The sequence below is a fragment of the Bidens hawaiensis genome, unplaced genomic scaffold, assembly GCF_021521415.1.
Source record: "Bidens hawaiensis isolate Kalapana, Puna unplaced genomic scaffold, B.hawaiensis_p1.1 tig00033114_1, whole genome shotgun sequence".
NCBI lineage: Eukaryota > Viridiplantae > Streptophyta > Magnoliopsida > Asterales > Asteraceae > Bidens > Bidens hawaiensis.
This window is the reverse complement of record NW_027495654.1, coordinates 86,088-101,129: the sequence shown is the minus strand read 5'-3', so window position 1 is coordinate 101,129 and position 15,042 is coordinate 86,088.

Genomic DNA, 15,042 nt, shown 5'->3' with positions numbered 1-15,042 from the left:
TTTCATGATTTTACAATTGGGACATTTAGAGTTGTCATTATATAAGTGGGTCAAAAGTTTATAAATAATAATGATAAGATGCTTATTTGGAAAAGTAATTTAATAGTCAAAGATAAGTATGCTTCACCTTAGCGATTGTCAAGATAATTGTTGAAAAAACGATGATGTTCATTTGAAAAAAAGTATTTCAATTAATAATAAGAATCAAATTTCTTCATATTCTATCAAAATCACATTAGGGCTGTTTAGAATCCATCAACTGAGTCATTAAAAGATCTGACTAATTCAGATAATTCATTCAAAATGTTTATAAATCTGATCTCGTTAGATACTCCATGATTGATTTAGAGGTTTCATTTTTGTAAATTGAACACGCTTTTGTGCTGATTATTTTTTGTGTAGTCTATTAAGAGTATCGTTAAGAGGGTATCAAACATCCACTTACACAATTTTTTTTAAAGTGTAAAAAGCATTTAGGTTTCAATTTTATATTATTCAAATTGCTTTCGTTACTGTTTAGTGACTATGTTTCGTCCCGATGGAAACATCCTGGTTGTAATATTTTTTTAAAATAAGGGTGAAATGTTTGAATTATGCAATGTGAATCTTCGCTAGTGTTAAAAGAAAGTAATAGAAGATTAGGAGCAGGGTAGGTGTAGTTTAAATAAAAGACTTGGAGCATTCACTTCTTAACCATTAGACCATGTGTAGTCATAAAGCTCCACTACTAGGGGTTATGTGTTACGTGGCGCCCAGTCACTTTTACACTTTTTGTTTTTTTTTTAATTTTTAATAAGAATAATCAAATAACAATAATATTTTATTAAATAAATATTACAAGAAAATAAAAAAAACTATTCGTCGTTGTTGTCGTCGTCGTCTTCGCCCTCTTCGTCGTCGTCGTCCTCATCGTCGTTTTCATCGTCTTCGCCATCGTCGTCGTTGTCTTCATCATCGTCTTCATTGTTGCCCTCGTTTTGATCATCGTTTTCACCAGGCAGAGGCCGATACATCCAAAGATGTTGGACCAAATCCTCCTTTAGTGCGTTATGTATCTCTCTTGACCGCACGGAATCCGAGTTTTCGAGTCGTTGCTCCATACTTGTCGGAGTCCGTGGTGGATCTGGGTCCGGTATGAAAGTTGGACATATTGCTCTTTCCTCGTCCTCGATGATCATGTTATGCATTATGATACACGCATACATAGCACATCTCATTCTTTCTAAAGACCACAGACGACAAAGATTTTTAACATAATGCCATAGTTGTTGAAGAACACCAAAACACCTCTAGATATCCTTTCTCGCAGACTCTTGCACTTTCTTAAAATACTGTCTTTTTTCATCCATCGGGTCTCTGAATGTTTTAACAATTATCGCGAACTCTGGATATATTCCATCACCCAGATAGTACCCATGATCGTAGAAGTTATCGTTAGCCCAAAACGAAGCGACGAGAACGGTCCCAGATATGTAACTCTCCATTACAGGAGACTGCTCTAAGACGGTTATGTCATTGTTGGAACCGGGAACACCAAAGAATGCCGACCAAATCCAAATGTCGTATGAAGCGATCGCTTGAAGGCTGACCGTTGGTCCCTTTTGGTCACCTCGTGTGAATTGACCTCGCCATGCAGTTGGATAATTAGCCCATTCCCAATGCATGCAATCTACACTTCCTATCATGCCGGGGAAACCATGTACCCTTGTATGTGCCTCGTAAAGACGTTGTAGATCGTTAACGTTGGGCTCTCTCAGATAATGTGGTCCATATAGTTTAAATATTCCTATATTTTACAAAATTTTTATAAAATAAATGATCACAGTAAACAAGTGATAAACTATTTAAAAAAAAAACAAAACGTACCGTAACAAAAATACTCCAATGTGTCCCGAGTTGTTTTTTCGGCCATCTTTAAATACTCGTCGTTGATGCCGGTCGTGTTTCCGTAGGCGAGCACGCGCACGGCTGACGTAACCTTCTGAATAGCCGTGAATCCTAGCGTCCCTCGAGTGTCAGGCTTTTGCTTAAAGTAATCAAACTCACGCTCCAAATCATTGGTGATGCGCATAAATAAATTTTTAGACATCCGAAAACGACGCCTAAAGGTTTTCGGGTTCTTGTATCTCGGCGTGTCGCAGAAGTAATCCGCCATCAACCGGTTGTTGGCTTCGGCACGATCTCGTTCGATATATGCTCTTGTTGAAACAGGGGGTGGAGAGCCAATCGCACCCGTAACGGAACTCATATACTGTGTCGCGAGCATAATCGCACTCGTAACCGCCTGTTCCTCCTCCACGTCCTGGGCTTCTTGGTCGGGCCCGAAAAACTGTTTATATATAGATGGAGGATCCATATATAGTGAATTTGGTGTAAGGAATTTTTATAGAGTTGAAAGAGAATTTTTATAAATTTGATGAGGTTTGATTGGGGATGAAATGGTTTAATATATAGGAAATAAATTTTATTTTTTTTTAATTCTCCAACAGTCAAAAAAGCAACGGTCAGATTTTGATTAATGTGTCATTCTCAGCGTTTTGTATACAACGCACACAAAATGGAAATCATCATAACGCGGGGGGGGGGGGGGGTGTACCCCCCGCGTTTTGCTTCATAACGTTGGTGGCAAAGCCACCACTACGGGTGGTCTTATCTTCAAACCTATATACACTAAAAAATATTGTATTTTTAATTAAATAATATTTTTATCATTACATTTTCTCTCTCTTTTAATCATACATACTTCCAAAAAATATTAAAAAAGTTATAGTGTTGAACACAAACTTTTTAAAATATTAAAAAAAATCATACATACTTTCAAAAAATATTAAAAAAGTTATAGTGTTGAACATAAACTTTTTAAAATATTAAAAAAAATCACTACATTTTCTTTCTCCTTAACTCACACATTACAACACATATATCACTCTCTATATTGTAAAAACCTCACTTACATTTATTATTATTTAGGATATGCATACTCAATCTCATGATATTTTTCTACAGAAAATCATCATCATCTTCATCGTACTCAGTATATCCCACCAATAGCAAAGCTATGGTAGGGTCTGAGGAGGGTAAGATGTAGACAGCCTTACCTCTACCCCATAATTTATTTTTCTACTGAAAATAAATTATATAAATAAAAAAGAATTTAAATGCGAATTTATAAATTAAATATTGTTATTCATTTGGTGGTGGGTGAAAAAGTATAAACCCTTAATTTTCTACTCAATTCCCATGTTAGTGGAAAAGAAAGGGTAAGGAAGACTATCACCAAGGCTTCACACAACCACGCTTCATATTCAAATATGACTTTAAAATCGCTTTCTTTGCACTTATTTATTTAAAAACCCAAATAATAAAGCTAATTCTATATAAAACAATCTTTTTTGTCTTGTGTTTTCAATTTCAATTTTAGACCACAATCATGTGTGGGGATGAGATGAATGCATAGCGTATTTCATAATCTTTGACTAAAATCTGAGGTTAATCTTTATCTAAATAAAAAATCAAAGAAATATTCGAGTTTTTGTTGAATGTTCTGTCATAAAAGCGTGTTTGGTTGGTTATCTATTGGGGCTTTCTTGTTGGGTTCATCTATAGAGGAGCTTCTTGTTGGTTGAAAAGATAACCTCTTTGTAATTCTTAACTTGTTTTATTCACAATAGCATCACGTATATTTTGTAATTTAAAATATTAAGTTGGCCGGACTCTATTCATTTTAACTTAGTTCTAATAGTTGCTTATTTTGATTCTTTCAAACATGTTAAACTTGTTTCTAACCCCCCCCCCCCCCCCCTACTGAGGGTATTAAACATTTAAAACCATCCACTTTTGGTTAACCATGTATTAATTTAAGATAAACTCATTTGTTTTTTAAGTAATACAATATATTGAAATTACCATATAGAATCAAAAAATACCATGCTATTGTAAAATGATATTATAAACCGTCTCAATTACGCTAAGTCCAATCAAATTATACTAGGATGATTTAACACAGAAAAAATAAATTACTTTAAGCTTTTACGTATTAAAGGCTGTTGGGTATGGGTCATGGAAGACCCATGAAGGGTCCTACGTTGTGGCAGCTCACACAAGGGTGCCCATTGAACACCGAGCCACATCCGATCTTCCTCGCGCGCATGACAGGACCAGAATGAGGGTGGTCACGCTGGTCCTTTAACCCATCATCCAATCATTTTTTTTTACTTTAATTTGTTTCCTTTTGTTATTAAATAAAATGAAACAGTGTGAAGAATGAGAGGAATGAATCATAACATTGGTTAAGTGGTGAGGTTAAATAATGAAAGAAAAGCCAAGTTGGCACTGAGATGACACATTGAATGAAAGAGAATGATGAAAATAAACCATAACACATAGTCTAACGACGACAGCATCAGTGTGAGTGTGTATTATTTTTCCAAAATTAAATACATTAATATCATATGATATTAATATTTATTTTTAAACTGGTATAGTTTATTTATTTTAATCAATGTGATGTATATATATTCCTATTAGACAAAATAAATATGATTATTATTTAAACTGGACGAGTGCCCGTGCGATGCAGCGGGTGTTTAAACGCGAACCATACTAATCACTTAACAATTATGAGTGTTCATGGTTCGGTTTAAAACCTTGAACCAGTCATCAGTTTGGTTTCACCGCTGAGTTTTTTACTTTCAGTCGGTTGTTTTTTACTTCCTTTATCATTTCAAGTATCATATTTTGACTTAGTTGGAATTGATGATACGGTTAAATTAATAATCATTTTAAACAAATTTTATTATCAAAGATTAAACTGTTAAACCAAACCAAACCAGAACCGGACCGTTAATAACAGTTTGGTTTCAATTTTCAATGTATAGTTTTGGTTTTGGATGACAAAAGATGGGTACTAACGGTTGGACTCACAAGCTTATAACTTAAAAACAATCAAAACCGGCATTGAACATCCCTACGTAACATATTAACTTTTTTAATGGAAAAATTTATAACAATACTATACTCAAATTAAAGAGAATAAAATGCTCGTTTTTATGGTGCAGTATTTTTACAAATATATTAACGTATGAAAAACTTATTGTCGTTTAAAAATCGTGGGTGAGAAGTTGGTTTAAAATTGAAACTAAAAAAATAAAGGTCAAGTTATTCTACAAATGGGAAAAAAATTAAGAAGGATGAAAAGCCATAATTAATTGACATGTGTCAAGTAGAGGTGAACAAACCGGTTTTTTTAAAAAAACCGGTTCGGTTATTAACCGGACCGGTTTTTTTTGGCCAGGAAAAAAACCGGTTCGGTTAATAACCGGACCGGTTAATAACCGGTTTTTTGCTGTCAAAACCCTAACAGGTCTAACCGGTTAGGACCGGTTTAGAAACCGGTTAATAAACCGGTTTTTTTATTAACCGGTTTTTTTTATTAACCGGTTTTTTTTTTTTTAAATTTCGCGGTTTCTAATACGAATATTTGTTTTTTATATTTTGTACTTAATGAAGACCATTATTTTTTCACAGTATAAACAAACCGGTAACTACAAGGCAAAACGGTAACTACAAGGCAAAACGGACTGACCGAAGCCATTCTTTGCTTTCGTTGTTAGGGTTCTTTGCTTGGAAGATGAGTATGAGTGTGTGTTGGTGAATGTGTTTTCAACAAACCAAAGATTAAAAACACATAACTTTCATTTATAGTTTTTACATTAAAAATACAAACATTAAATCGTTATCGCATATTCGTAACTCAAAAATACAAACATTAAATCATTAACACTGAAGAAATCTCTGCCAAGAACTGTTGTTCATGATTTAACTCAAAAATACAAACATTAAATCGTGAACTAGCAGATGCTCCTGTTGTTCCCAATCGCAGTTTGTTCATGATTTGCCTCCATGTTTGCTGTTTCTTTAACTAAATTAGAAAAATCCAAATCAACAAGTAAATAAGAGCACATATTAGGAAAAAGAATGCTTAGACACGATTACATGAACAACTTGCTGTTTCTTACTCATGATTTGCCTCCATGTTTGCTGTTTCTTTAACTAATTTTCTTCGCTACCCGATCCCGAGCTATTTCTTAGGTAATCGTCGTACGCGGCTTCTTCATCGGTCATTGGTTGAGTGTGTCCTTCATTGACCTCGTCTTCATACAAGCCCGCTTCATACTCCATTTCCCCCTCGAGTGAGCGTTGATGTTGTGCCCTATCTAAAGAGTCCAAGTAATCCTTGTAGCAAATCGACATCTCTATAGCTGGTGCAGTGAGTCGAGTCCTCCTAATCGATATAACCCTGCCAGAAACAGAAAAAGCAGACTCCGAAGCTACCGTGGAAGCTTGGACCGTTAGTAAATCTTTGGCCATGGCGGCGAGGATCGGAAACTCATCCTTCTTACCTCTCCACAAAGCCAGCAAATCAAGACTTCTAAATTCATCCGGAGTCATGTGTTTCACAAAGTTGGTACCACCATACCTTCCAAGTTCACTGCTTGGGGTGTTTACCTTTTGACGTTTACCGGCGTCTTCCCAAATCATGTAGTACATCCCCATTTCAAGGTCGGTTTGGGATTGGGATTGGGCAACAGCTCTTAACGAGTCATGAATTTGGGAAGACGACCCGTATTTTGTAAGGTAGACATCATACATGTCTGACAAGGTGGTGTTGAAAGCATTCTTTAAAGTTTGGCTATAATAGGGGTTTTGATCGTCGTTTAACCCTAGCTCATCACAAATTTTTTCTTTTAAAGCTTCAACACCACCAACATTGATGCAAGGGTTTAATGCAGCAGCACATGTCAAAACAGCGGGTAGTTCTTGAAAATATTTTCTAAATTTTTCTTTCATTTTTACACCCATATCAAAATAAGGTGCACCCCTACAATGAAGTTCACTCAACTTTGTGCACATGACAGCAATTTTTGGTAAAGCAATGGGGCTTGTTGGATAGTAAACCCCGGATAAACTAGTTGTGCAAGATTTAAAAATTTGAAGGACCTCCGTAACGATCTCAATCAATAACCAGTTTCTAGGATCGTACGGTGCACATTTACCCCTACTTGACAAAATTTGATGAAACGCAATTAATGATTCTTTTTGTTGGATGGCTTTCTCAAACATATTACAAGTCGAGTTCCATCTTGTTGGACAATCCCAATTTGGCCCCAACCATTGACAATTAGCTTCTACACAAAATTTTTTGTATCTTGAAAATGTTTTATTGTTGCTAAAAACATCTCGTAACATTCTTTTAAAATTGTTTCTTTGCGTTTCGATCACGTTTAACCCATCTTGCACGCCCAAGTTGATAATATGTGCAATGCATCGGCTATGAAAAAACGCTCAATCACAAATAGGTTTATACTTTAATTTTAAATGGCCAACCGCGGCCGTATTGTTGGACGCGTTATCAAACGAAATTGAAAAGATTTTATGTTCAATCTTGTATTGCCGAATGACTTTATCCAAGATTTGAAAAATATTTCTACCCGTGTGCGGGTAATCAAACAATTGAAACGCAACGGTTCGTTTCATCATCTGCCACGACTCGGGGTCAACCCAATGAGCCGTCACACAAATGTATGAGTCGGGCGAACCATGAGGTACCGACCACACATCCGTTGTTAAGTTTACACCAGTTTGTAAGTTTGAAAAGTATGAAATTAGTTCGGATTTAGCGTTTTTCCATGCTTTAAGACAATCTCTTCTAAGGGTCGAACGACTTACGTGTTGGTAGCGTGGTTGAACATAGTTTTGCATCATCTCCGTGAATTGAGGGTTGTCGAAGTGGTTGAAAGGAAGTGTTTGTTGAATCACAAAGTTTGAAAACTGTTGACGTACCGCTTCAACGTCGTACGTAAACACCGCTCCTTGATTCGTCATCTCCGGCTGCGAACTACTTCCCGATTCGTCCTTCAAGGCCTTGCAAAAGGGCCTTTGTACATGCGCTTTTAAAGTGGAGTTTGCATCTTTGCCATAAAACTTCAAACAATGTTTGCATCGAGCTTTTTGGCTACCGTTAGACATTTCGCATAGGTCGAAATGTTGCCAAACATCAAGGTTTCGTTTCGTGGGGATGACCCGAACGACCGTTTCTCCCGTGTTCGAGGCACCCATGTTGACGGATGAAGCAGCACTTTGGGAGGCCATGATAATCGACTACGAAATAAGAGTGGTATACTCGAGTATGAAATAAACGACTACGAAATAAGAGCGTATGGAGTGGTAATGTGGTATAATTGAGCGTGAGATAACAAAATAATCGCGTATGAAATAAACGTTTAGAGCTTTTGGAGTTGTATAATCGAGTGTGATCTAACCAATACCCAACCTAAACTATATATAGATGTTTGTGGGGGTAAAATGGTAAAAAAAAAACGGTCCAAAAACAAAAAAAACGGGCATATAGCCGTTATACAACGTTCAAAAACCGGTTTTTAATCGGTTAACCGGTTATGGAGAAACCGGTTAACCGGTTTTTCCACAACGGTCAAAAACCGGTTTTTTTATAAACCGGTTAACCGGTTTTTCCATAACCGGTTAATAAAAAAAACCGGTTTTTCCATTAACCGGTTCGTTAACCGGTTTTGGATCTAGAACTTGTAACCGAAAGACGAACCGGCGGTTTGTAAACCGGTCAAACCGGTTTTTAAAAAACCGGTTTTCGTAAAAACCGGTTTCCGGTTTAAACCGGTAAACCGGTTCCCCAACCGGTTTTTTTGGCCATCTCTAGTGTCAAGTAGGGACCAAAGGAAAAAGGGTATAAAAGTAATATTACACATTTTCTCTCTCCACATGCAAGTCACATGTTGATTCCCCCATCATTTTTAAACGTCTATAACTTTTTCATATGATATTTAAAAAAAAATTCACCATAATAACAAGCGTCTTTTTACCTTTAATATGAGTATAATTTTGTTATATAATAATAAAAAGTAATTTACGTCATTGTGTCTTTTTGCGTACCATTGTGTCTTTTTTCGTCATTGTGTCTTTCTGTTTGTTATTGTGTTTTTTCGCCATTGTGTCTTTCATCTAATCATTTTGTTTTTTTAAATACTAACAACATCGTTGTGTAATAGTATATATATAATGAAAAATACCAACAAATTATCTAATACATAAAACACAATGATGAATACATTTTACACAATAACCTGAAACGTAAAACACAATAATGAATACATATAACAACACAATGGCCTGAAACGTAAGACACAATAGTAAATACATATAACACAATGGCCTGAAACGTAAGACACAATGGTAAATACATATAACACAATGGCCATAAACGTAAGATACAATGGTAAATAATATAACACAATGGCCTGAAACGTAAGACACAATGGTAAATATATATAACACGATGGCCAGAAACGTAAGACACAATGGTAAATAATATAACACAATGGCCTGAAACGTAAGACACAAAGGTAAATAATATAACACAATGACGTGAAACGTAAGACACAATAATAAATACATATAACACAATGGCCAGAAACGTAAGACACAATAGTAAGTAATATAACACAATGGCCTGAAACGTAAGACACAATGGTAAATACATATAACACAATGACCTGAAATGTAAAACACAATGGAATCTATATATTACACAATGTCTTGAACGTAATACACAAACAACATAATACTATTTTTCTAAAATTAAGTGAATATTGAACACAATAACTAAAGCACAAAGATAAGTATAAAGACAGATTCTCAAAGACACAATGACTAAAGCACAAGGATAACAATATGATATTCATATTAAACATAAAAAAACGCTTATTATTATGATAAATTTTTTTTTAAAAAAATGTCATATGAAAAAGTTATAGACATTTTAAAATGATGGGGTAACTGACATGTGCCTTGCATGTGGAGAGAGAATGTCTTCATAAGTGGGTTATTACCTTCATGCCCTTTTCATCTATTTTTATTCTTGAATTAATCTCCACCATCCAAATCTAAGATCAATGGATTAGATTCCTTCTCACCCTTCTTATTTTTGTTGTCCTTTGTATTTTAACTTTACCCAAAAAAAGAACATGGTTAAAGATGAGGGAACAAACTTGTAAGTTGGGTGATTTGTGTATAAAATACAAGTATACCCCTAATTACACATGTACTTTATGTATTAATACTTGTAAAACTCTTAAAATCAAGTGTCTTAATTTGTCATTTGATGTATTATATATATATAGTATAGATAATTTTTAAAATTTGCCCTTTGATGTATTATATATATAGAGTATAGATAATTTTTAAAATAAAATCTGGAGTTCGAGTACGATTATCCATGTGCCATCTCCACTTTGGTGGGATGGTAAAGGCTTTGGCCTTTGGGTGAGAGGTTCAGGGTTCGATTCATAGCAATGGTAGTATATTGTAAATAGTATGATGAAAGCATTAACATTCAAAAAAAAATAAAAAAAAAAACGATTATCCATGTGCACCGGTTGGATCGGGAGGACCTAATAAATACATGATCCACAACGTAGGTCCACAATGTGGGGACCATATGAAACTCAATACGGATGATACCGTGACACGTGGCGACATATTACTGGCTCTTATAAAAGAAAACAGTTTGTTGGAGGTTGTTACAATAATGCCAGTCGTCCAACCTTTTTAATTTTATAAAGTAAATAAATCCCGTTTTCAAGTCCGAAGTGATTGTCCACCTCAGCACGTGAAGGAAAATGAGGGTGGTGACGTGGATGTTGACTGAATGTGACTCCACATTCATCATTCAACAAACAGCTTTTACATCACTCTAGTACCTCAAAATTTTAACAATATCAATTTTTATCCCTTTATGTTTTGAGCTGTAAATGAATAGAAATGGACGAGATCTTGTATGTGTCCGTCTGTTGAGGTTTTGTCAAACAAACGGATGGTTCACGAACATTGTATCAAACGAATATCTGTGTTTCGTTCATCAAGAAACTGAGTTCATTCATGTTCGCTTGTTTTCTTTCGGGAATATTATAAAAGGACACTAATGAACACTATTGGATTTAACTGGACGCTAACTGATGACAACTGACGTTAATAACAATAAATCCCCACAAATTCGGCCATGGAATTACCCCCAATATTACAACACACGCACTTAACAGTTTACATCGTAACCAAAACGTAACATTTACATGGTAAAACAGAAACACAAATAAATATATAAATAGTAAAATGCTAATACATGAACCTAACCGGATGGACACAAACGAACATAACTAGACAAACGTAAATGAACACATTGCCAAACATTCACGAACACTATTGAACCGATGTGGTTTTTGTTCGTGTTCGTTCGTTAAGCTTACCAAATGAATTTTTTTGTTCGTGTTTATTCATATTAAACAAACGAACATAAACAAACTTCCCGCCGAACGGTTCCGTCCACCGGACGTTTGGTTCATTTAAAGCGCTACTTATGTTTTAGTGTTAGCGGAAATAAAGATTTTTTGAAACAAATAATGTGACTTCTGCGTGTTTTATTAGTGAAACAAACTATTATAAACTTGTTAGCTTAAAAAAAGGTACAATGAGTTACCATCACTTATACCATGTGTAGTCATAAAGCTCCACTATCAGGCATTATGCGTCACGTGGCGTCTAGTCAGAGTTATGGTTTTTTACCAAAACAGGCTGTAGTCATAACTCTCCACCCCAGACATTATGCACCACGTGGCGCCCAGTCATTATTAACTTTATTTGTTTTTTTAAATACTAAATCATTTAAATAAATTAACATAAAATTAAAAAATACATTAAACTTCCAAATAAAAACTAAATTAAAAAAAATACATCAAATTAAAAAAAATACATAAATAATACTAATAAAACTAAAACTTATTTATATTTTTCTAAAATTTTCGCTCGCCGAGTGGCTTTTAGAGATTGGACTATCGGGTCGTCTTCGGATAGCTCGTTTGATAAAACCTCGATGTCTTTGTCCATTTCATTCCTTCTAAGTAGGTCGACGGCGTCCAAATTTACTTGAAGTCGTTGGGTTCCAAGTTCGTGTAAATCTTGGAGTCGAGAGTTCATTAATTTGAATTGGCTTTCCAATTCGGGATTCGAACCCGTTGCCGACGACGAAGCGACTCCTTTCCCCTTTCCTTTGCCTTTGGTTCTTCTACCCCCCCGGCCGGGGCATCTTGGTAGTATTCACGGGGTCATTATCGCTTAAGTTGAAGTTTCGAGCGTCGGAATGGGGCGTGTCTGGATCAACCGAAGACGATGTTTTAGACTTTTTTTTACGCGGACCACCTTCGGCTTCGACATCCAACACCATGCCCCATTTTGGGTGAAACCTCAATAAGTCTTTCCAAATGCCAAAGTAGTTGAAGGTCCCGCCAACCTTATGTTGAAACTCAGTCAACGCGTTTTCCATGACTTCCGCGTCCGAGACACCGCTACTCCTAGTTCGATTCATCCGAGAGAAAACCGTATGGAAAGCCATGCATTTGGTGTTTATGTCGTCCCATTTCGACAGTAACGAATCTTTTTCTCGACGTGAGTCCCCGCCAAGGTTGTGAAACAACTCTATAATTTTGTGCCAAAATACCCCCGTTTTTTGATAGTTCGCTAAAAAAATAAAAACATTACAAGTTTAATGTTTGTTATAAGAAATTTTAAAAAATATATATGTATTTTAAAAACCTACCGCATTTGGCATCTTCCGATATCGCGCACCAAGCACGAGCACATACTACGCACTCGTCGATACTCCACGCTATCACCGTCTTTTTAACCCGAGGTTCTCCGGCGGCCTTCTTTCCGTGTTTTCTCGGACGTCCGCGTTGGCTCGAACTGTGACATTCGTCAATTTCGGGTCACTTTTGTTATGTAAACCCGACCCGTTTGTAACCCGAACATTTCAAATATATAAAATATTGGATCTTGTCATTTAAAATATATAAAATATATTTTTTTTCTATATCATGCATTGTTTGACCATTTAAACATACTCATTTTTATGCAAACCATAAAAGAATCTTTATACCTAACCCTTCACTCCTTCCCTATATATACACACCCATCTTCTTCATTTTACTCTTGCTACATCTCCAAAAACTCTCTCAAACTCCATAGATTCAAGGTTGTTATTTTTTATGTATTCTTGAAGTTTTGACTTCTCAAGTCAAACTAACTATAGTCTTTCATTCTAACTTGTTCATCTAACATTACTAACTCTTGAATATGGTGGTACAACATATATATAATACACACTCCTTGTTTCCTTTATTTGTTACTTCACCGACTTTGGTTGGTTAAGTTTCGAATGTCATAAGGCAAGGCTTCATGGAGGACTTCGTGTTCTTGATATATATTTACACACACATAACTTATTATACATATCACTTATGACTAACTTCTAACCCTTTAGTTTGTTCATCTTATTTACAAGTTCCATGGTGTGGGCTTGTATAAGACTAACCTCGGTTTAACCGAAACTAGTCCAAACCGGAAACCGAACTTTTGTTTACTAGTTTTGTTAAAATAGTTGTTTAAACATGTTTATTGCTAGATTTGAGTTTCAAAAATCATTTTTACAAGTTCTTTGATATTAAGCATATGGAATCCATCTATGAACTCGTTGGGAGATGGAAACCGAACTAAACCGAAACTTTTGCTTAAAAGACTTGTAGTTAACTTTTTTTGTTGTAAAATTTAAGTTTTCTTCATTTATAAACCAATATATAAGTTCTATGATATTTGGGCATGTAGAAACCATCTATGAACTATTTGTGAGATGGAGACCGAACTATACCGACTTTTACTCGCTTAAGACACACAAGTGTGTTTTTAGTTATCAAGACTTGTATATTTCTTTAAAAAAATAGTTTACAAACTGATTTTAATTATTTTCTTAAGTACTTGGAATAGTTGGATCCAACTTGATCTCATAACATAGCTTGGACCGACAAAACCGAACACTCGCTTAACGTGCGTTGTTAGTTCTAAACAATAGATCTACATACTTGGTTAAGTGTTAGTATGTTTTAATGAGTTATCTCATAACAATTAATATTTTGGAAAGTTGACTTTGGGTTTGACCATTTGTCAAGACCCGAACCGACAACCCGAACACTCGTTAAAAACCCGTTTTAGTATCTTTAGCCTAATGGAACTTGCATTTTAGCATTTTCCCCACCTTATTACTTAACATTGGTTAAGTAAATATTAAGGTTAGATACTTTAACCCGGTTTTGAGCAAACTTACATTTTTCAAAAGGGTTATTATTATAAATTCTTAAATAGTTACATTTTAAACCTTGAACTTTAATTGATTAGTTTTTGCAACAATTATTTTATTTAAATATCTTCAAGACAACCTTTCTAAATCCAAGACTTTCTTTTATTTAGGCTTCATACGTTAAACTCGTCGTTCCGGCAAATCTCCAAATAATCAATCTTTCAAGTTTATTACTTGAATGTGAGTAACTTCATACCCCGTTTTCTATCTTTTATTTTGGGGGTGACATTTCAACTTATCTAAACTAAATGTTTTATACTTGGGTCTTAAACCACAAACGTTGTTGTATACCTTACTTTAATAATTGCTCGATTTGGTGTTCTATGCTTATTTGACTATGTGTTTATCGCTTTTGGATGGTGGAACTATAAATCCTAGACCATTTGGCAACCCCTCATGGCAAGGTGTCGTTAACGTAATGCAATTAACGATAACTATACAATCCTAAACTATTTGGCAACCCCTTATAGTTGGGTGTCGCTAACTTGTTAGCGATAACTATTTATCCAAGTTTATAGCTATTATTTATGGTTTTGTATACTAGTTTTGTGGCTTTTCATACTATATATCTATTGTTCAAACTTATGAATTGCTCACCAACCTTTGTGTTGATAAACTTTATTTTATGAAATGTTACAGGTTTGCATCTAGGTTGATTATGGAGTTCGGTGAAGAAAACGTCACAAATACAGTTAGGATATTAGCAAAACTGAACAATATTTGATTTGCTATATTTTGTTATATTTTGTTGTATTTGAGTTATGATT